Raw genomic sequence first — 23,449 nt, 5'->3', positions numbered from 1 at the left:
ATGCCAGAAGAGGCTCAGGTTGTTTTGGACTACACATTACTTAAAATTCCCTTCACACAGACATTATGGACTGTTAATACGAACGGGTGTGGATAATCAGTCCACCTTGCTCTGCTGGTTGTTGTATCAGTATAACTTCGTTTCCTGAAAAAGAATGTATATTTCATAGACAAGCCCACCCAATTGCCAGAGAATCCTATTTGCATCGGAAAAAGTGGTATTCGGATCTGCCCTTAAACAAGATCGTCATTATTATTTTACAGTTATATTCAGATTTATTTGCATAATGTAACCATGCAATAATAAAATCACATTAGTTGCAAACTTCCTGCCAATGTCTGTACTGGTTCCAGTTTCATGTAAAGCATGCAGAAGAGGAAGTCTCTGGGAAGCTGCCAACAACAATGTCCTCCTGCACGTTAAGCAAATAGTTTGTTTCCTCCACAGGAGACAGATCAATACTCAAGAAACAAAAACAAAACCAAGAAAAGCTAAAAGCTTAGTCATGTAAATCAGGGTGGAGGAAAAATGAAAGAAAACACCTCATTGGCATTCTACAACTTCTGCAGACCCCCATGGCCCATTAGCTAATTTCTATTAAAACACACAGCTCTAGAATAATAAATGCCAGTGGCACATTTCTAAAGGTTTGTGGCAACTGAAGTAAACATGTCCCTGTTCCCAGGACACCAAGAGACAGAAAATTAACCAGAGGTTAACTGGGTCATTAGCTGGAGCACAATATAGGTCACTGCAGATTTAATTTAGTTTGTATTCAGCTAAAGAATCAAATACAGCAACCAGTTCTCACAGCAGGAAAACAAGTAACTTATCAGCATGCTAACGTATCTTGGATACCAAGGCACCAAGTCTGTCATCATGATTCATACTACTTTTAACTAATTTCACATTATTTTGATGAAACAAAATACAGTGTATAAACACACATGCATACAATTTAAATGGTTCTGAATGCAAATATATAAACACACAAATACAGAATATTTAACATTGTATACAGTCTGCACGGGCTGCTTTGTTTTACACTGCAAAATATTCAAGGAAGTAATTGATACCTGAGTCTAAAAAAATGTTATATGGTTTAACAAAAAGCCTGAAATATCAGGTTTTAATGAGAGTTTGATCAGGACTTAAACAACACACACAGAAGCATTTTGCCTCAATACAGTCTTTCATGAACACGGTATCTCAATAGCTGTAACAGGAAGAGTCAAATAGCCCAAGCATTGCAAGAATTGACAATACCGAACAGATTAAACATGTAGGACTGGTTTGTATCCAATAGATTTGCATCATTTTAGGAAAGTCTGCACTAAAGAAAAGGGTTCAGAAAGACTGCATGAATTACCAAGAAAGCCATAGCTACATCAGGTTTAATTAAGAGACTATCAACCTGGTCTGTTAGGAGTACTAAAACTGCCTTAATTTCCATGGCTCCTGCCATGTTTGTAACTAGTCTCCTGTTCTTAACATTTTCTCCTTTTCTGTTGCTGTATAAGAAAAAACACATCAGAAATGACTGCAGACAAGATGCACTAGTAGCTATACATAGAAAACAAACACAAGCAGCTGAATGGTGGGAGTGCATGGATCAAACCTCTAGGTGCAACATGTGACACTAAAACTTTGAGGTATAGATTAACTGATTGTTTTCTTTAAAGAGGCCATCTTAATCTGAAACACCACCTTTTCAATAAAAGTAACAAGCACGTATAACGATTCAGTGTCGAACTCCTACTCAGTCTAACATTCAAAGTTAAAGTGAAAAATAAGTCAAAGTTAAATCAATGCTAGACTTGAGAATAACTTCAGCAACACAGGTACTGTATTTTGATGCAGGTATCTGGTGACCTCAGCACCCAGCAAATAATTTAAAGTACATCAGTAAATCACAAGGCAAGTATTTCTTTACCACAACTGACTCTGAGAATTAAACAATTCTGCTTGAATATTGTAGCTTCATCTAACTTGTATTTTTAAAACTGCATATAATTAATCAAGACCTGAATCACAGAATGAAAAAGCAACAGTTCCATCTGTTCAAACAAGGCATTTTTGTACATAAAGATAAGATGATCTCTCATTCAGGAACCAATTGAATGGGGGAGGGGGAAAGTCTCTGTTACCTTTAATACCAAGGTTTCAAACACTCCCTGTCCAGCAGCCAAAGGAATGATTTCTGCACACCCCAGCCAAGCATTGGAACAAACCTGTTTGGTGGCCCAGCCCTCCCATCTCCTTGTAGCTCTTGGAACAGCCACCTCCAGCAGCTACATTTTCTACTTTACCTGGGGACATTCTCTCTGCTCCCATTCTCCCAAATAGTATTTTTCCCACACAACATGATTTCCACAATCCCCCACTCAATACGTCCCAATGTCTCTTCCTACATAAGAATCCCACACAAGCACACACCTCAAACACTTAACTTACACGAACTTATTGATCCCTAACGTCACAAGTCCTTGAAGCTAGACTGTAGTCTTAGGAATGGGATGAGATGACAGCAATGGTGCGCGCTGAGAGCAGCACAGATTGCGGGAAGACCCAAACCTTTGAACTGCTTTTTGTTCAAGTCCTTTTGCCTCTCTCTCTCTTTAACATATTGCAAAGAATTTTTAAAGGCCTCTAGTTTTACCTCCAAAAGTTATTCTGTTTTGCAACAGCATGCATTCAAGAATCTTAAAACTGTCACTCCAATAGTCTAATTATAGTAACTACAGCATGGGGCTCTACAATATATTCTCTATTCCATATTCACTGCAGTAGCACTACCATTCTCTAGCATTTGCAGTCTGGAATGATCAAGTGTCAACTTGATTTTTTTGTTAGTCCTCAATTATTATCATGACTAAATGTCACTAAATTATCAGTCTGCAGAATACAAATATCTGCCTGAAAATTAACAATGCATCTTAACTAATTCTTACTACAACTAGTTGCAACAATTCACAGAAGGAGCTTAACACCATGCAAAATTTGGCCATGTTGTTGCTTTTGAATGTGAACTTATTTTCTTCCTCTATAGTCCCTACTGGCCATAAATACAGCTACCTAGGCCACACAATAGCTTTCATTTTTAAAAAAAAAAAAAAAAAGCCTACCTTGTAAACACTGAAAAAAAAAAAAATTGAAACGAAGTTAAACCGGATCAGAATCTAACTGAACCTAGATCCAGCTTACAAGAAGTCCAAGTGGCCATAATGAAAAGAACTCATTGTCTTTGATGAATAAACTACACATCAGAATTAGAAAGGGCCTGGACAATTTCTTGAAAGTTTTGTGGACCTTTTGTAGGTTTTGGCATTTCTCTTCCTATATCTTTGCTCTCAACAAAAATCATGTTAAATTCAGGAGACATTATTACACTTCAGTACACCATAACACATTCTACTGAAGCTTCCCAAAATCTGAACCATCTTCCCTCCTTCTACAGTTGGCATTGCTTACAATACACCTTCAGAAACCAAAGGTGCACTTCATGGTCTGAATGCATGAGCTTTAACTAATGGCAGGTGGTTCTTACAGGCACGACAATGCTAAAATCAAGCAACTGTGTACCCCATCTCCCTCCTTAAATACTATTTTTCCACCTATGTCCCAGTATATAAGCTTTCGTAAGTATAAACAGAGCAATTCGATTTTCATCTAAATCATTCATAAGAAAAACAAGTGTAATGAATGATTTTGGCATTTTTTTCCTATCTTGGTGATATTAAAATAGGCTAAGATGCGTGTTTTCAGTGACAACACTTGAATCCTCAGATTAAAGATTAATAATGTAGCACAGACGCTGACGAATGCATGATTCATGAGACACACAAACGGCAAGTTCTATTTAAAGCTTTGTATGGCCATGAATAGAACACTAAGATGTATACACTGGAAGGCAAAAAGCAAAAGGTGTGATTTGCTAGAGAAAAAACCTGCCTGCATATGGATGCGAGATGTTTTGCACAAGAAAATGTCTGTGCAGCTAATATAGTAACAAAACCGCTGCTCAAAAATAAAGCTGGCAAGCAATAGTCTAGTATTAGACAGCAGCCATACTCAGTGTTATCATTGCAAATGTAGACTGCATTGCTGTTCAGTGATTTTCTTAAAGTCCCACCTGCTAGAAATTAACCAAGATTTAAAAAACCTGATCTCATTAATTACTTCATTCTGTCTTGCACAACTGTAGAAAAGCTCAAAAACATGTACCTAAACAGCTCAAAAAAACAAAAGCAAAATAACACTATTTGATTTTATTTATTTCTTCATCTCTTTCCATTCCAAGATGTTAAGATCAACACATTTGGTTTGAAATCCATTATACTCAAATGCAAAATCAAATAGTAAGAACTTCAAGACTTTTACATTATCTACAGCTTTTTTTTTTGAAGTTGTTTATAAGCAGGAAGCTTTCCCAGAATTCAGAGGCACACAGCACCTGCATTAGGAGCTTCTAAACCTAACATTTTCCTTCTCCACTTCTTGCAGAACTACAGAAATGTAGCTTAGGAGTTCTCTTGCTGAAACTCACATTGAGATCCTAATTAAAAAAAATATATATATATAAAATTAGTGTTTAACTAAAAATTCTGTAGTACTACCCATTCTATCTTCATGAGCACATGAATATACAACTTCTGCAGCACAGGGTGTCTACAGCGGATGATGTGAAATGTAATAGCATTTAGACATCAGAAGTTCCACTAACCAAACCATCACCCTACACAATATGGTTTCCACACCATTTCCTTTAGTGTCATTGTTTACAGTTTGTTTTCACTCCTTCAATAGACGTAGAATGCCCAATAATATGTAAAATTTATAGCAAACTAAATTATGTTTCTGAGCCACCTTTTTACGATAGAGTAGTAGATCAACCTGTAAAACTGTTTACAACAAGGCTTTCTGGGAAACGAGTTTATTAACTGCTGCAGTCCTTTGCCTACTAGGAGTCAATGAATCCTTACATATTCAAACTTGAATAAAATCATCTTCACAATATACCAAACACATTTGTAAGTCATCAGATAAGCAATTTTAATTGCTGCTTCTTCTGAACACAAATTTTACATGGGACTTGAAATATAGTTTTAAATTAACAAATTTTTTTGAACTAAATATTCTCTGTGACTTCAGATTCTTCCTTCATCAGAAATGTTATCTTTCAACCTGCCATTTCTGACTAACAAAGAATTTCCTCTTTCTCAGCTGTGTTGTTTTTGTAAACGATCTTATTCTAATCACAGTTACTCAACTATCTTGAAGTTAGTTCCCATCTCTTCATATCACCTTACTGATTCGTACTTAATGAAGAGCTCAGAACTACAAACTACCACCCAGAAGAAAGTTTCAGGAGCCTTTGTGAAAAGCACCATTCAAACACAAGGGCTCAACAACTGTTAAAGTGGTTAAACAGGTTCAACTTAGTGACAAGATACATTTATAGGCAAAGAAAACCCATCAAGGATTATTAACTGCAACAGCATAGGCACAGTGCAACTTGTAGAACTTGCTGAGCCAGAGGGACTCCTCAAGAGCACACCTCTCTACTTCTGTGTTCTCACACTCTTACCTGCCTACAATTGGTTGCAAGCAGAGATAAAACACCGGGCTTGACAGATCTTTGCGACTGCCTTGCTGTGAGAACAAGAATACTGGATTGGACCAGAGTGTTATTTATCTTCAGTGTCACTAGTGTTATTTCTACTTTTGAGATTCCTAAACAGATAGTTTTAAAGTAGACCAATAAAATACATGACAAGTTCTCTTCCAATATATGTTGAAACAAACTGAGGTACTCTGTTCAAATTCCGTTTCACCACCTTTGGTATACACACAATAGCACTGCTGATAAAACCACCCCAAAATAGAAAGTCTTGAAACAGTTATGCAACATAATTGCCCTATTTAGTAAGGTAGAAATGGTTAATGTTCCCCTCTATCCCCAACTACACAAATATGAGCACAGTGTACCACACTAGCTGCTTTCCTAGCTACTTCTCTTCTTTTACTGTCATTTAAACAGACCCACTACCTCAACGTTGTTACACAAGACAAGTTACTCTAAACAAAAGCAAATGAAGGTACTCAAGTCTAAACCTTGACATATCAGAAAAACTCAGTGAACTATACTGTATTGAAAGTGATTTTTATCTCACCCTTATATTTTCCACAACTTGTGCATCGATGATAGGATTACTGTAACGTAGTGATCAAATCCTACTTTAGAAATAAAATGACAAGTTCATATATGCAGTAAATAGTTTCACCTTGGAACTCTATTTAAGGCTCCTACCACAAAGAATAGCTGACTTCTTCAGTGGTTTCCACTTTAAGTACAATAACTTTTCTATCAGTGGTTTCTATAGAAGACATTCTTACAAAGGAAAGAGGATAATATAGAACACATTCAACATTTTTTCTTCAACAAGAGATAATACAATGGAACAAGTAAACTTGGACCATTTCCTTCAGGACACGATGCAACACTGGAGATACATTTAAGCAAGAGAAGTCTGACAGTTACTCTTCCTCAGGCTACTGTAAGAGAAAGTGAAACAACTCCTGCCAAGACCGAGCAGCAGCAACCGAATCTGGGATCAAAGGTTCAGAGGAAGTTACTTCCTCAGCTGCTGATCTTTCCTTCTGTGTCAGCCAAGTACAGAGCGCAAATACGACGACTCCAACACTTTTGCAATGTCACAGGCTATTCTAGGTTAGAACTGTTTCAGAGGTAGCCTGAGTTCACTCAGAAGTAAACTAAGTCTAATTCATGCAGGAAAATATTTTTGCTCCCCTCTTTCCACACCCCCCCCCCCCCAGATGATGATTCATTTCTTCTGATTGATTCCTCTACTGGAAACATTTCTTCAGCTTGTCAGAATAGTGAAGTGCTGGATTACACAATGCGATTTTCTGGGAAGCTGACATATGCTCAAACATTTCATTATAATGGACTGGGAATTAACAAGCTTAGTTTGTGTTGTGCAAAATAAATCAAAACTAGACAGATCATTTTCTCCTAGGGTATAGGAAGGAATAGGGAGTAGGAGAGATCAAGAGTATAGAAAATGGAATATTGTGGTTCCACATTTTTAAATCCTGATCTGCAGATTGGATTAGCTAATTCTAACTGAGACTATCTCACCAGTAAAAAGAAAAGTGCGATTAACTGTCAGATGAACTGAACCACTGAGACAAATGCACAGAGCGGATATTTTAAAACTGACTTCTGGAATGTATTTAAAAGAGACCAGACATTTGAAAGCCATTTAACTCTCTTTACCCATGAAGCTTTCAACTTTTATTTCAGGTTTTTTTTAGTGTGTTTTTTTGTTGTTTGGGTTTTGGTGTTTTTTAATTCAAAAGCGTAACTAAAAATTCACTTACTACAGCACCACATAACTTCTGCATTCCTTAGGATTGCTGACGTACGTGCTAGACACCAGTGTCAACAACATACTTAAATTTATATGGCTGACAAACACATGTCTAAAAGGACAATCAGCATGCGGGAAGATTTCAACCTTGGTTTATGTTTTAAACCAACATCATTTTCCAATAGTTTGGAATCTGTTAGACTCAGGAAAAGCAATCAGCTGCATCATTCACTAGACTGACTGTAGTTTGCCTTTAAAGATTTTGGTCACATCTGTTTCTATTGCACATTGCACATCAAGAACTAAAAGTATGGATCACTGTTCACAGAAAACAAACTAATGTTTTATTACCCATCGTTGGTTAGATCTAGAGGGGTTTCCTCAAAAAATTGTCCAATCAATCTAGCTCTCCCAGGCATGCCCAGCTATACTGAGCCATTCTGGCCACTGTTAAACCTTCAGAGATTTCAAATGTCTTTCAAAAATCTATTTCATATTCACAAATAAACTGCTCTTCTAACTACCAAGCCTTAATGTACAGCGAAACTTAAGGCCATTATCTCTTGCCCTGTTTCCAATGAATGAGGAAAATATTATTCCCTTCCTCTTCATAATAATATTTGTTCTATCCAAAACCCCATTTCTACCCTCAGCCTTATCCTTCCTAGACTACACCAGTTTTCGGTCTTTCCCCATAGGTTGCATTTGCTGGGGCATTTGAGCATTCTTGTTACTTAAACCATGCCACCACATACACAAAAAGGGCTCCTCACTACCATAGTAAAGGAAGAAGTTATTCTGCTATTCTTTCAATATTTGAGTAGCTATTGTCATCTCAAAGCTGCTGAAGAGATTAAAAGAGACTGTCATCATGGTTTTGCCCGCATCATTGATGGCATCATCACTTGACAGCAAACACTTCAAAAAGTCACATTCTTCTAGCAGTCAGTATATCTGGTTTGATTCCACTGCTCCTTTAGAAAACAAAACCTATTTAGGAATGTTTTCAGTACAGAATAACATATATAAAAAATACAATTTATTTCCATGTAAATTCTTACATAACTCCATTGAATATGTATCTGTCATGCACAGCAAACTTCCCAGCTGCCCTGACTTACTGTGTTTTGGCTTATGCTGTGGAACCATCTCAAAGCACACAAACAGGACACCTTTTGGATGAAAGAAAGCTGGAAGATGGACCTTAGAGACCTATTTAAAACCTACTATAAATGTTAATTCAAATTCAACTGAAAGGACTGGACTAGAACTGGTACAATGAAAAAGGACACAAACCACACAAAACGGACGTCAGGTGCTCAGTATCAACAAGCCTGCTTCACAGGGATGCTTACATTGTGTTATTTAGTAATGCAGAATAGCATCTAACTACACACTAGCTGATGAAGGATGAAGTAGCTTAGCATATGTAAATCAAGAGCTCAAATTTAGGGTTAATCGCGTCTCTGCTTTTGATACAAAGTCCCCTTGCCACATTAGCCACAGTCTCCATTAAATTTCTTCACACATGCGCTTAAAGCGAGGGGGTAACCCAGCTTGTCCACCACCACAGTCCCAGAAAACATCGGAAGCCGTGTCAGTTTCTGCTTTGCTGTCTTTTCTCTCTGGGTTCTCTAAATAACTTTAAACCTGTAATATACACACACAGGCGCACACACCCCTTTCACAAATTAAGGTTATGAATAGACTGCAAATCCTTTGTTTTCTCTTTCTACAGGCAATGCCTTATGTTATTAAAAACCACTCTTTCTGCTTTGAGATGTCATTCATCAGAGTTCTTGATTCAGCTTGGCCTCTGCTTGACTGCTCACTCATGGTTCCAAGAGTTCCTGTACTGCACAGGCAGGGTCAACAGGTAACAACTGCAACACTGCATTATACGCCAAACAAAACTGTTTTCTGTTTTGTTACAGTGACAGAAAATATCTGTTCTATCTTTAGTTTTCTGAAATTAAAAAAAAAATCAAACACACATCAGTTTCAAGCCTCACTATTTTATTTTTTCAGAATGCTGTGGACATTATAGTTTTTATTTCATTATCTTCGAAAGTCTTCACAGACATTATATACATATTTTTTAAAAAAGATTAAGCTACTCTGGTAGACCAGTAAAAAGTTCACTGGCTGGCAAGTTGATTTAATGTTGATTCAGACAATAGAAGAGAGATATTCTTACCTTGCAGTGCAATTGATAGCAGAAGTGTTTCCACTTACAGATTATTATATACATACACAGAAAAAGTCAAGCAGAAGTACGTACTCCAAAGAGTTTATTTTTTTGTCCAAGACAGGAAATTTGCCTTTCAACCATTGTCTTTCTAGGTTGTAGCAGATTTCCTCTACACACACACATTCATTTCTCTTTCCCTAATATCATACCAGGGAAAATTAGAGGAAGAAAACTTAAAATGCTGCATAAAGATGAATATTTATATACACTGAAAAGTAGAAATGGTACTACTGCCTCTTTAGTAAGACATTTTTACAATTAACATTTAAGACATCACAATGTTCCTGCTCACCAAATTACCCACAACTTTAATTTTTACATTCTTACTACTCCTATCACTATGTTGATTTTGGCCTCAGCTAGTTTTAAACTGACTTTCCTTGATATTATTAGAAGTCTGAAAATAAGCAAGCACTATAAAGCAAAGAAGTTGATTCTAATCAGGTGGTTCCGTCATACCCATCTCTGCCACCACAGTTGCATTATCTCCATTCTATGTCAGGAACACGCAATCAGAGATACACTAAAATCGAGAAATCGGAACTAACTGAATTTGGTAAGAAACACAAACCTAAAATAACTCTTCCATAACTAAAGGAGATTCATTAACACAGAGCAGAAATACTTAAAATCTATCAAAAGACTCCAGGTGGTCTGGTATATGACAGCACACGTCAGATTCAACCAGAAAGCCACAAACATACCAGATTGTGCTTGGCTATTGGTTATCTTAGCACACATCAAATTACATGCCTAATAGCTTGGGAATCACATCCTAGAAAAATTATCAAGAATCCACATTCAAGAGCAGAGATGAGACATTTTAGTCAATTGAACTGATCAGTCCAATTTTGGAACAAAAATAATTCCTTTTTTTTGTTGTGTGTTGGGGTTGTTTGTTTTTAATAGGTCTTTAACAATCCTATAGGCTTGCTATTTGCCAATCTAGTTTCCAGAGGAAGGTAAGAAAGATATTGTTGCTAGCTAACCAAAAGTTAAATCTTTCAGCCATCTTGAAGTTTTAAACATTTAATAACCATCTCAATTCTTGCAAAGAACTGAAAAAGTTTTGAAATCTCTGAAAAATATTTTTGTCATTTTGAAAATGGCAATAATTAACAAGTCTGTGGAGGTTTTGTTTGGTTGTTTTTAAACCACAGTGATATTACAAAATAAAAGCAGGATAAACTCAAAATTTAGTTTTTAATATTTGATAGCACAGCAACTTCAGCCATAGCTTTAATGAGATAAAGAGCAGTGGCTGAAGTACAGTACTCGGTCACACTTTAGAACATCAGTGCAAAAGCTAGAAAATTTACTCATTAATTGCACTAGGTAATAAGCTACTTCAAATGCATCATATTGTTGATGCTTTTAAGTTCTGAAACTGGTGACATTAGTACTTTAACCTCACACTACAAATCCTTACACAGCTACAGACAGGGAGAAAGTCACAAGAAGCATCTGAAACTAGATTAAGCCTTTCTCTAAAGCCACAGTAAATGCATCCATCAGTTAACATGCAAGTTTCTATTACATGTAGTCATCCGATGGAAAGCGACTTAATATGTGAGCCTCTACTTTAATCTGTTGCATAACAGCTGATTTAAAAAAAAGCAAACTAAAGCTGTTAATAAGAAAAACATAAAATAGACTTAAAATTATCCAGAAGATTATAGGAGGAGTTAATGGAGGCTACAACATTTTCTACAGTGCACTGCTGGAGTACTTGCTTAACAAAACCAGGACAAATCCCAATTCAACAACAGTGCCTGAAAGAAAGGAAGAGACATCAAGATATGCATTAAGTATGCAAAATAGTCTCCAGCATTCTTTACGGATGTGAAAAGAATATAATGAATCCTTCATTGCTTAGAGGGGAACATTTTTGTCTTGCCAGAGGATAGATTTCCAAAGAATGATATTTATATTTTCCTACAACCTGTAATTGTCTCATTTATCATTTGTCAGCGCCCAAAGATCTTTCACTGCATGTAGGATGTTTGCATATGTTTAATGATCCTTTTACCAAACAAAAGTCACAGTCTGAATGAGGAAATTAGTTAATATCACTGAAGTTGCTAATTTAACACCATTAATATCACACTGTGAGCAGCTACAGAACCTACAAGGTCTTGTATCATAGCTAAGTTCTACTGGTTGCAACTCTGTTCTCCAGCAGACAGCACTGAAAAGACAACACATGCAAATACGACACGCAAGGAAATTCAATAGAATTTTTAAAGATTGCTTTGATTCTGTAGTTAGACTACCAGACAAGTGTGACTAAAGACAGATAATTTGATAGAGATTTAGAGGCACTAATTGGAACTCGCTTACCTACACTCTTACAGCTGCCCCCACTTTTATCAGCGCGCTAGGATTTGAAGCAGTCAGCACAGAATCCAAGTGGATCACAAAAACCAATGTGTCACGGTATTTCTAGATGTACAGCAAGATCCCAAGATTTACCCAATGAATTAGATGGCAAAGGACACATTGCAGTATTGTCTTCAGATGCAACTATGCCTTTTCGCCTTTCACCATGCACAATGGAGTCACTTTTTGTAAGGTAATTTGTTCCTGCATGTATCATCTAAGAGCAGAATCATGTAATTTTTCTCTAAGCCTTTGAAGTCTTTTACACGCCTTCTCTGACAAAGAAAGGATGACATAAAGGAGCTGGATTCTTTAGAGAGTCCTTCAAATGCTGCTGGTACTGCAACATGGGGCAGGGAGTGAGCAGGAGGAAAAAAAAAAAAAAATCTCAATGAAAACCAAAGGGTAAATTATTTTAAACAGAACAACACACAAATCCAATGTGCATGGCATTTACCCCAAAATAAGGGTGATGGAAGGCAACTGCAAAGCAATTCATTTGCAACAGCAGGAGCTAGTAACTTCAGGATGATCATTAGGCATTTATCAGTAATGGGTATTTTCTTTAACCTGATTAGTAAGATATGTATATATAGTGTATTTTTATTAAAAAACAAGTTGATAATTCTAAACATCACAGTCAGTGACATAGCTGTATTTTTGTTCTTCCCCCGCCCAACGGCACAAGCTCTATGTTGGCTGAAAGACCACACAGATGGTGAATATCGGTGATGAATTTGACTCACTGTGTACTCAAGTTAGGGGAAGAAGACAAAAGAAAAAAAAAAAAACCACCACAACAAAAAAACCCCACCAAACCAAAACACACACACACACACTAACCACAAACAGCAGACACACAAAAAATATCACAGAGAAATGCTCTGGAACCACGGCATTACTAAGCAGCGACAACCATTCAGAACTTGCCTCAAACTTGTTTGAACTCCTACCTGACGAAGCTGACTATCTCAGCAGTGCAGAAACAATCTTACTAGATTTTGCCCCATTTTTGCTCACCTAAGTAGACCTGGAATAGCTTTATTTTTTATAATACAAACCACAAGGAAATCTCTTAATTCAAATACATCGGTATCACAAGAAAGTAACTTGAACAGCTTCTCTAGAACACCCTAAACTGAGGTCTGAGCCAAAGAAAGCAAACAGGCCATTAGGTAATCCATCTAGTTTTGCAAAACTACAGCAAAGAATCCAAGATCCACTTGGATTCTGTCCGGTGGTTTTTCAAATCCCAGCACCACAAACGAATAACGTTCCTGACACAGCACAATGTAGAAACAGTCTGCACCTCACGAAGTTTTCAGTTTGCTTCACACTTATATACAAGCCCAACTTTCTCCAATACTTAAGATATTTCCTCAGGTCCACAAGATAATTTGGGTAAAAGAAACAACTTGAAGCAAGAACAAAGCCCTGAGTTTTCAAAGTATATGCATTTTTAAGTTTTACTTTTTTACCAACCAACTTTTTATACCAACCAATATGCAGTTTTTCCACAGTACAGTAATATTATTTTCTGGATCAAGTTCAGTAATATAAACTAGATGTTACTAGATTCATCAGAAGTGATTTTAGGATTAAAGATATTTATTCCCCAGATTACCTAAAAAGGGAAGAAAAAGGATACTATACACAACCCATTTAAACACTACTAGGAAAAAAATAAAGATGACCATTCGTACTCCTTACAGCAGCCCTCTACAAAGTCACTGGGGGTTGCAGATACATGACTTATTAGAAGAGGAGAAACTTTTTTTTTCCCTTGCAATTATTGGACAAGACACATATAGATATTTAATACTATCTTGTTCACTCCCCATAAACTTAAATTCAAATGATCTTGTCATTACATTTAGAAAGAGAGGATCCATACATATAATTATTAATTTGACATAAGAATTTCACACTCCAATTGAAAAGTAACACTATTGTAATAATGCAACATAAACTTGCTATTACTTTTTAACTAAGACAAAAAGGGAGCAGTGGAAAAGGAAGAAAGGAAATGAACAATAAAGCTTTGTGAAGATCAGCTGATGTTAAAATCCATCATTTTTAAGCATCCTACCAAGTATTTGGTGTCAGAGGAGGATCAGAACTTTAGTTCTTAGGGTGTGCACTGAGCTTTTTGGTTTTGGTACTTTAACCTTCCCTAGAAGCAAGCTGCGATTTTGAAGACTGCATACTCTTAATCCATTCACAGCCACAGAAATGAAATGTGTTGTGTTAGAATTTTACGTTAAAGCTATAAAAACAGAACAACAAAAAACCCGCTCTAAAACACACTGCTATATTTTTGACCCGTTTTCTTCCCCTGTCACTGAATGGCAGTCACTTTGGGGTAACATGCAGGGATAACACTGAAAAGAAGGTTGTACAAAGAAGTTCGTGTTAGCATTTCAACCACATAGAAGACAAAATCCAGAAGAAAAATATTACACCTAGAAGCAGATCTGAGAAAATCTATAACAGCTCAATTGATGAGGACTTGCAGATAGCAAAAAAACTATGAGAAGCTTCCCTTACTCGGTTTCCAGATTGTAAACAACATTAGTTGCTGACACATTTCAGCATCTTTAAGATCCACAATCTTCCTTTCCCAAATATTCCTAGAAAACACAAGTTCTTAAATACACTGAATCCATCTATAAAACTGGGTAGTCATAGTCAATGTCAGAGAGATGGTCAGAACCGCGAGATCACAGCAGAACCACTGTTAACAGTACTCAGGACCTCAGGGATCAACAATTCCAGCCTTTCACAGTGATTGCTGCCCATCTAAGGTCTTCAAATAAGGCAGGCAATTCAATTGCTTTCTTTTTAGGAACTTGAAATAAGGCACTGCCCATTTCTAAATGGGACATGTCTTACTGGAGAAATGAGACTTCATCCAATATTTATGTTATTTCTTGTGTGGTATTGATATTTACAGTTGTTACTCCATCACCATAAAGTTATTACCCTCACTTGAGAACACTATATACAGATTAGAGACAACTCTGCAGAGTTTCTCTTTTGATGCTGTCTTCCAATAATCCGTTAAATATGGCTAATTAGTACGAGTACTATCAAAATGTTTATTCCACCACAAACTGCTTAAAGTCACTGAACTGTGAGCTGCTATCCTGATTTTACTGTGGAAGATGAACCAATCTTGGAAAATAGACAGAAATACAAAACAGACTAAAAATCTAGAATAAAGCTCATTGCAGATATTAACTACATAGAAAACTTCTACGTTGTTCAAATTGGGCAAAAAAAGATCACTGCTATAACACGACCAGGTTACAGATGTCAGTATACCACTGTGTATATTTCTTCACCATCAAACCATTTAGATACTTCAGTTCATCGTGCATAAGTTTAGATAATAAAAACATTTGATGTAGGAGCTGTACCTGTGTTATAAAGGTTCCAAGTATAAAATAGGGTGTTGTAAAACTAAAAGTCTCACTCAGCTTTATAGACAGTTTCACTTGAACAAAGTTTCTTAGATTCTGTTATTGGATCTTTCGCAATAATTTTGTTCAGCGTCATTCTGTTCTGAGCATCAAAATAATTTTCCTACCACAGCCAAACTGCAGAAAGACAACATCATTTCCAAGACTTTAATTGCAAATTGTGCTCATCATGATTTGGAAAATAAAAACACAGATACACACCCCTGCATTTTTAACATATGCGTACGTACATATACATACACACACGCAGAGGTGAGTCTAGGTTAAACTGTTGAACTATTAGATTCGCTTAAAAAAAAAATAAAGTCTTACCCAAGTGTATACAGAAGTTTGCATTTAACTGTAGGCACTAACATGCAAACACCACATAAATCTGTGCAGGAGGGATCCCAGCGCAGTTGCACAATACCAGCAACATTTCACATATCACGAGAACACTAGAAATCAAGTACAACTCCTTACAAGAGGGAAGAAAAAAAATTCCGTTTACTGAGACTTTCTTTCTGCCTCAAAAGCACCACTTCTTTGGATGCCACTTCTTGCTGAAGACCTTATACTTGCTGCATCTGTATTTGTAAAAAGGCATAGCTATACCTAGTATCGAGAGAAGTCCAAATTCAGAAATATTACACAACTTTTCTCCTCCTACAGAGGTCAACTGCTAATCAGTTGAAATCCTTCCTTGTCAAACTCACATTATCATTCCGGAATTTCTGCCCACGCATCATTTGAGCTAGGGGTGGGGTGGGCTGGCTGGGAGGGGCAGAGGAGAGGCAGTGAACCAGTGACGAACTATATTAAGAAATTCAGACGATTTCCAAAAGAAACAAAAATCTAAGTTACTAGAGACTAATACTAATGGGGAGAGAGGGAAACAAAGCAAAACAAAACCCCAAACAAAATAAACCCTCCTCATTGCAGCTTTTCAGGTTTCAAATTAAATCACGGCTTGTACAAGAACAAACCCAAGATATTCCCAAAAACACGAGCACACCAGAACATCCATTTTTATATTAGAAATATAGGCCTGTATCTCGTTCTCCAAAATGTCCACTCCAGCCTAAGAAACTGACCCAGCACGTTGATAAAAATGAGAATTTGTTCAGTCGAGGATACTGCAAGGGATAGTTTGAAAGGCAGGTCTTACCTAATCTTCATGGACACTAGCAAAGGCAATGGAGCTTCTTCACAGAACTATGATCTCACCAACAGCTTTAACCAAAATTCTCTGATGGGTTTATAGCAGTTCTTGTTCTTTTACTCTATTCTGAACTTCACAGTGATGGGACGTCTTCAGGTGGCCAAGGAAAGGATGTTGAAAGGAAAAAGGAGAAAAAATATTGCGTCTCTCTGAGGGGGTACAATTATTTGGAAAATATTCTAATCATTCTATGCTATCTATAGACCAAGAAGTTCAAGCTGTCTAGAATTCAAACTAATTACTTCTAAAAACAATTTTTAAGAGAAAATAAAATATAAAATCGCAACAAGTTGTGGCATTCTGTGATATATTAGATATTAAATCTAGCATCTAAAAAATACGCATCTGCTATTACACAGCAGAAGTATTTGCTTTATTCCATTGCCTTCTTTCTCATTCGCAACAGAGGAGGGTCTTATTCATCTATATAAATCAGTTATCACCAAGTACATTTGAGTTTCTTTTTTTGTAAATTAGAAGCCATGCTTTTTCTCGCCTGGGATTCTCGTAACAGAGATGCTTGAAAGGAAATCACAACGGTGGAATACATAAGACACTACAGAGCCACCGCAAAGCATCATCTATTCCAACTTAACATTTTGCTTAATGAAATAACATTAGCTACTTCAGTAGAAAAACTACATTTTCCTGTCCATTTAGAAGAAATTATGGAGGATCCGGTACTGAAGGACCAGACTAATCAAGACTGTTTTATACAGCAAGGGCAAACACTTTCAGCTAGAAATTACCTAAAATAAGACCCCTTGTAAAGAATCCAAAGCCACAAAAGTGTGTTATGTAGCCAAAACACAAGCACAATAGAAAGATTTTTTTGCAAATATCAAAGTCCGAGGCGGGAAGGTGAGGGGGGAAGAGTCCATTACATATTTTGAGAACACCACTATTTTCCAAATGAGATTAAAACACACACAAACCCCTCCACATTCAAAACACAAAACATCTGTAATAGGAAAACACCACCATACCAGGAACTTTGCCTTGAAATCTGTGATATGTGCTGATGAGAATCCAGAGTTCACCTGAACTCCGTAATACAGATTAAAAATAAAGCTGTTCTATTTACACTAATATTTTGAGTGTTTTCCTAAACATCTCTCATACTTCATTTCCCTATCACCCAAAACCAAGCAAAGCAATTAAGGTAAAATTGAGAAAGATGGTAAGAGGGTTAGTTTAGTTTTTGAACAGCACACTTCAACTTTCAAGTTTCAGATGTTATAAAATGCAAGAATCAAATTCAAAAGAGTATTGCCTCTGAGGACTCTTATAACATGTTTAATCAAAACAACACCCTTACATACATCGGTTTTACTTCCACATAATGAGAAACTCGAGAAACACTGAACATTAGCAGGGACAAGCTACGGAAAAATATCTTTATGCAAACTCATTAAAATTATATTTGGAGAGGAGAGGGAAGGAGACAGAGTTGTTATGCATCTAGGTAGCACTAAAACAATTACTCCAGCTGCATCCTTTGGAGAACTCTTAATCACACCATACTCTAGCGCAACACTTCTCAAAGCACAGCCACCACACTTTACATCTCACATGCACTGAGCATAAAAGCTACTGCACCGCAGATTTATTCTGGAATGCAGCTGACACCTAACCCGTTACGGGGCTTTTCACAACTACTGTCTGATGGCACTGACTGTCGACAGCAAAGAGAGTACTTACTGCCATGGTAAAAGTAAAGTAAAAACATCACATTTTCACCAGCAATTTCTGGTTTTAATCTAATGAACTTAACGTTAGTCACAGAAAAGCAAGAGCACGTATTCACGTTTGTAGGTTGGAGACAGCAAGAGAGATGACACAGGCGCTGTACCTCTGCGCAGCTTTGCATCCATACACACCGCTTTCCAGGAAACAAATAAATAAGCTAGTTGGAGAGGCGCCCACCGCTCCGGCAGCCCGCGGCGCCGCGAGCCCCCACCGGCGCGCGCCCGCCGCCTCGCCGCGCGACCTTGGGCGAGTCCCGGCCCCGCGCCCGCCTGGCGGGCTCCCCCTCCGCAGGGCGCCGGGGACGAAGCCGCCTCGTTACGCACCGCAGGCCACTCCGCGGCGGGGAAGGCGAACGGGAGCAGGGGGTTCCTCACAGGTGATCAGAATCTCCCCGACATTGATTCATCCTCCCGCCCGCGGGGGGATCTCCCCGCACGCCTTCCCTATTTTCCTACCGTACGGGTTAAACCGGAGGAGAAGCCGGCAGCTGGGGCTCGCCCGCCCCAGGCGCACGCAGCAGCCGGGGGAGCCGACCCCTCCGGGCCTCCCGCCCACAGCCAGAGCCCTCCCGGCGGCCCCACGCCGGCTGCGCGCGGAGGCGGCGTCACTTACAGCGCCCGCCGGGCGGAACCTCGCAGGTGGCCCGAGCCGCCGGCGGCTGAGGCGGCCCCGCGCGGGCAGCGAGCGGCCGGGGCTCGGGGCCGGCGGGGCTCGGGGCCGGCGGGGCTGGGCTCGGGGCCGGCGGGGCTGGGCTCGGGGCCGGCGGGGCTCGGGGCCGGCGGGGCTGGGCTCGGGGCCGGCGGGGCTCGGGGCCGGCTCGGCTCGGCGCCGCCGTGCCCCCGCGCGAGCGCGGCTCCCTCCCGCCTTCCTCCGCCCGGCTCGCGCTCGGCCAAGGCGGGCCGCGGCAGCGGCGGCTCTAACCATCTGTTGCGAGGCGCCTCCTCCCAGCGCCGCCGCCTCCTTCGCCGGGGGGCTGCCGCCCAAACACCCGCCGAGGCGGTGGGGAGCCAGGAGAAAGCTTCAGCCCCCCGCCCCGCCAGAGGCCGCCTCCCCTCCCCTCCCCTCCCCTCCCACTCAGCTCCCGACGGCCGCCCCCTCCTCCCGGCCGGCGCCGCGCCCCGCTCTCTCACCTCCCCTGCCCTCGGCTCCCGGGGGCGCGCAGCGGGGCTCAGGGCGCCCTGGCAGCGCCGGCGGGAGCACCCGGTGGGACAGCGAGGGCGTTTGGGGGGGCGGTGCCAATTAGGGGAAAAGAAGTGCATGTGGGGTCTAATTCCCCTCCGGCTGGTGGGGCTGAAGTCCTGACCTGTTCAAACTCGCGTGCCTCCCACAGTCGGGGCTCTCCGCGCGGCGCGCCGGGAGGCCGGCCGTGCCACCGCGCGGAGGAACGCGCCTCGCCCTGCTTCAGCGGGCGCAAACCAGGCCCGAAAATCCGTGTTTGGACTTCTCCTGCGGAGAAACTGTTCCAAAAGAGTCAAAAGTCTGTTTCACTACTTAATTGTTCTGAACTTTAGCCTTTCTCGTTCCTAATTTGAAGGTTTTTCCACTAACATGAGGACAGCCTATGGTCAGGTTTCCTTAATTTGGGCCCTTATCTTCACACCAGGTGACGGTATTTCAGGTGTTGGTAGTGTCCGTGTAAGCTTCCCCCAAAGAGGGCCGCAGTTCCTGCTTTACTTCTTTATGGGGTTTTATGCATACATCCCTGCAGAGTTGAAATGCACAGACAGTTAAGAAGAAAGCAAATTGATTGAGATTTTTTAAAATAATTTTCTTATTACAGACCTCCTTGATTATGCTTTTTAATCAGGTCCCTACATTTTCAGTTGATTCTCCACAGAAAATCCAGGGAATGAGAAGCTAACTTTATTTCAACAGGTTCTAGGGCAATATCTTTATGAAGATACATCAAAAAGATGATGCAAATTATTTTCAACGTTCAACAGCTTAAAGTTAGCAAAGCAGTCTTGAGATGCATGCTGTGAAAAGAAAAAACATACGTGTATCGCATGTGCTAACACAAGTCCTAAATGAATTTTTGTCATTTTTTTGAAACTGTCGGGTTCTTATTGCTCACCAGAGCAGTTTCATTAAATTATGGCCTTAAAAACAGAGTGTGGACCAGATATGGTTTACAAGACTTGCGTGATTTGATTTACATTATTATGCAAATTTTAAGGTTATCTTTTCTCATTGACATGTATGTTACCCATAGCTGGATAGTCTTGTAATTAAATTAATTATATGTACTTTCTTTTTATATATATATATATATATATATATATATATGATTTCTGGAAGTTAACCACCTGTATTCCATACCAATGCTGTTCTAAAATGGCTTGTAAATGGTACAATGTGTTACTCCAGATAGACACTTTCAAAGATGGGATGCATTTCTTACCCACTAGGAAGGCTTTATCTTTGCATTAAAGGATCTCTACACAGCTAAGATTTATCTTATTATTATAAAAAAGGCTCAAAAATATTCAGAATTACTTTAAATGATTTGGATTTTTCTTATGACACTCCAGATGGATGAAATTTTGCCCTCATGTATGCACGTGGAATGCCTATAAATCTGAAGGGAGAATTTATCATTACAAGATATTTTTAAGGAACAATTTATATATAGTCATAATTACTAGAATGACAAATTAGCTAGTGAATCTTCCATTAGTCTTACAAAACTACTCTCCAGCCTAAGTTATTCACATGTGTATTCCAATCAAGGTTCATGATAATAACTTTGTGAGATAGTTTCTACCATTACTACAAGGTTTTGTCTTACTACTCTAAGAATGTTGTTATTATTGATTTTATTAATACACAGAAATTCCATCTAACATCTTAAACCAATTGTCCTAGGTACCAAGTATAAGCACAAAAAGATGCTCTTCATTTGAGTGCTTTGTGTGGTGTCATCATATACAGAAGACAAACAAAGGATGGTTGGAAGTAGAACAATCCATAGGCAAACAACCGGCCTCTGAAACAGTGAAAATATAAATAATTTGTTCAGTTGTACAAGAAGTCTTGGCAGAATCCAAAAGCATATGCAGGTAAGTGGTGTCTCAGTCCACTGCTGTAATGAACACTGCTGTTAAATATAAAAAAACCTATGCCTTAAGTTCCAAAGTATTGTTTCTCTATGAAGTCGTATTTCACAAGCAAAATGACTGCTGAAAAGGCAGTTGCTTACCTTTTTAAAATATGTATTCTTTCCCTTAGCTCATTACAGATTTTATTACTTATTTGTATAGATTAAAAATATGGCAAATTCTACATGGATACCTCATCAGCACTGTGTATGTCATGGATGTGATTAGGACAAGATTCAAACGGACCAGCAGCATGCGATAGATTCAGGGGTTTTATTCTGTGTTTTTACTTGCTACTATCTCGGTATGTGACCTTGGGCAATTTGGTGAACTTGGCTGTATATCATTCTTTCATCTGTGAGATCCAGGATAGTCATACTTAAAGAAGTGCACTTGATTATTAATAATAGTTTATGAATTTATTTAGCTGTAGCAAATGAACTAGTAAATAACGTCTCTGAATACAGGCATCCAGACATTATTCATCATAACAGTATTTTTTCCTCCCTCATTCTAAGTGGCATAGACTTGGCAGTCTATATTGCTTAAAACAAAGTTTAAAAACTAGGCAGTATTTTTTGTGAAATATGACAGCAAACACCTTAAAATCATCACAGATCCTATGTGAAAGTATTTTAGAGAATAAGCCAATTTTTCTAATAGGTCAAACAGTGCGTTAACTGTGCACAGAGGTAAAGCTGCAAGTAATTATAGTTCAGGAGACCAAGGACAAGGAGAATGAACAGTTTTCCACAGAGTTCATGATAAAGAGCACTGTATCCCTGAAAAGCTTTATGTTTTCTTCGTGAAAAAAGATTCCAGTGCCTAATTATAAGAGTTCAATGGGACTAGGGTCTGGTACCTCAAGAAAACTATTCAAAAACCATTTTGGTGTGGTTTGCATGTGCAGCAGGTGTTCATCACAGCAATAAGCTCGGAAAACAACATCTCTTGCCAATCCCACACTACGTGTTTGCACTAAGAATTTTGGTTTTAGTGGGTGCTTTCAAGTCACTTCCAACAAGAGATTGTGTGTGCACGTTACATATAGTTACCCTGTAACTTTCTTCCCACATCTTTTCTTTATGCAAAGTTGGGCAAAATATGATCTATTAGGCCGGTGCTTTCAGTAGAGTTAAAAATATTGATATGCATTAGCTGCAATAATCAAATTTTTTAAATCCCTAATGTCCTAAAAGATCCATTAGCCTTAATCAGTCCAACACATCTGATTGTGATTGCCAACTGCCTTTTTCCAAATAAAGATATATCAAGTTACCTTAATAGCATCAGTAATTAAATACTAGCATGAACGCAAAAACAAACCCTAGGATCCAAATAGTGCAAACTTGGGCCACTGATTTAGTTCCCTGTTCTCTGAAGTGAACCAGCCAAAACCATGACCGTGGAACTTGGGGTGTGAATACAAAATCTGAATTTTAGGCCCCCCCCCCCTTTCATTTTTCATGTGAAATATGTTAAGTTCCCAGTGGAAAAAAACCCCAAAACCTCAGGACTGAATAAACTAATCAGAAACATGCCTTAGAGCCTTACTCATAAAGAAGTTGCTTTGTTATAAAGACAAAGCAGATTTGTGGGAATGTTGCCACTTCTTATAAACTGTCAAAAGCTGGGGGTTGTTTTATTTTGGTTATGTGCCAGTCATGACTCAGGAACTGCTATGAAAATTAAAGTGCTATTTTAAATGTTGCAAGACCTAGCCTAGATTTAGGTTGTGTAGAATATTTACCTAAACAAACAAATTAGTCTCAGAAGCTGCAGAACTGAAACCAGTTGGGATGTCACTTAGATGCCGACACTATTGAGAAAACAAAAGCATGAATGGACAGTGCTAACCACTGAAAATGCCAGGGAATGGCGAAATGTTATGTTCC

At 38.8% G+C, this 23,449-nt stretch overlaps 1 protein-coding gene across 1 annotated transcript in view; it reads right to left on the bottom strand.

The window, feature by feature from the left end:
* The window catches only part of SULF2 (sulfatase 2), a 137,462-nt gene extending 118,308 nt beyond the window's left edge, over positions 1 to 19,154 (bottom strand). Inside the window, exon 1 of the mRNA XM_065645799.1 lies at positions 19,069 to 19,154. The gene's annotated coding sequence lies outside the window, so the exon portion shown is untranslated. The remainder of the gene's footprint in view (positions 1 to 19,068) is intronic.
* Positions 19,155 to 23,449: the final 4,295 nt, after the last annotated feature.

This window comes from Caloenas nicobarica, chromosome 15 (assembly GCF_036013445.1).
Source record: "Caloenas nicobarica isolate bCalNic1 chromosome 15, bCalNic1.hap1, whole genome shotgun sequence".
In the NCBI taxonomy this organism is placed as follows: Eukaryota; Metazoa; Chordata; class Aves; order Columbiformes; family Columbidae; genus Caloenas; species Caloenas nicobarica.
The sequence above is the reverse complement of the archived record's forward strand: the minus strand, read 5'-3'. Positions and strand labels throughout refer to the sequence as shown.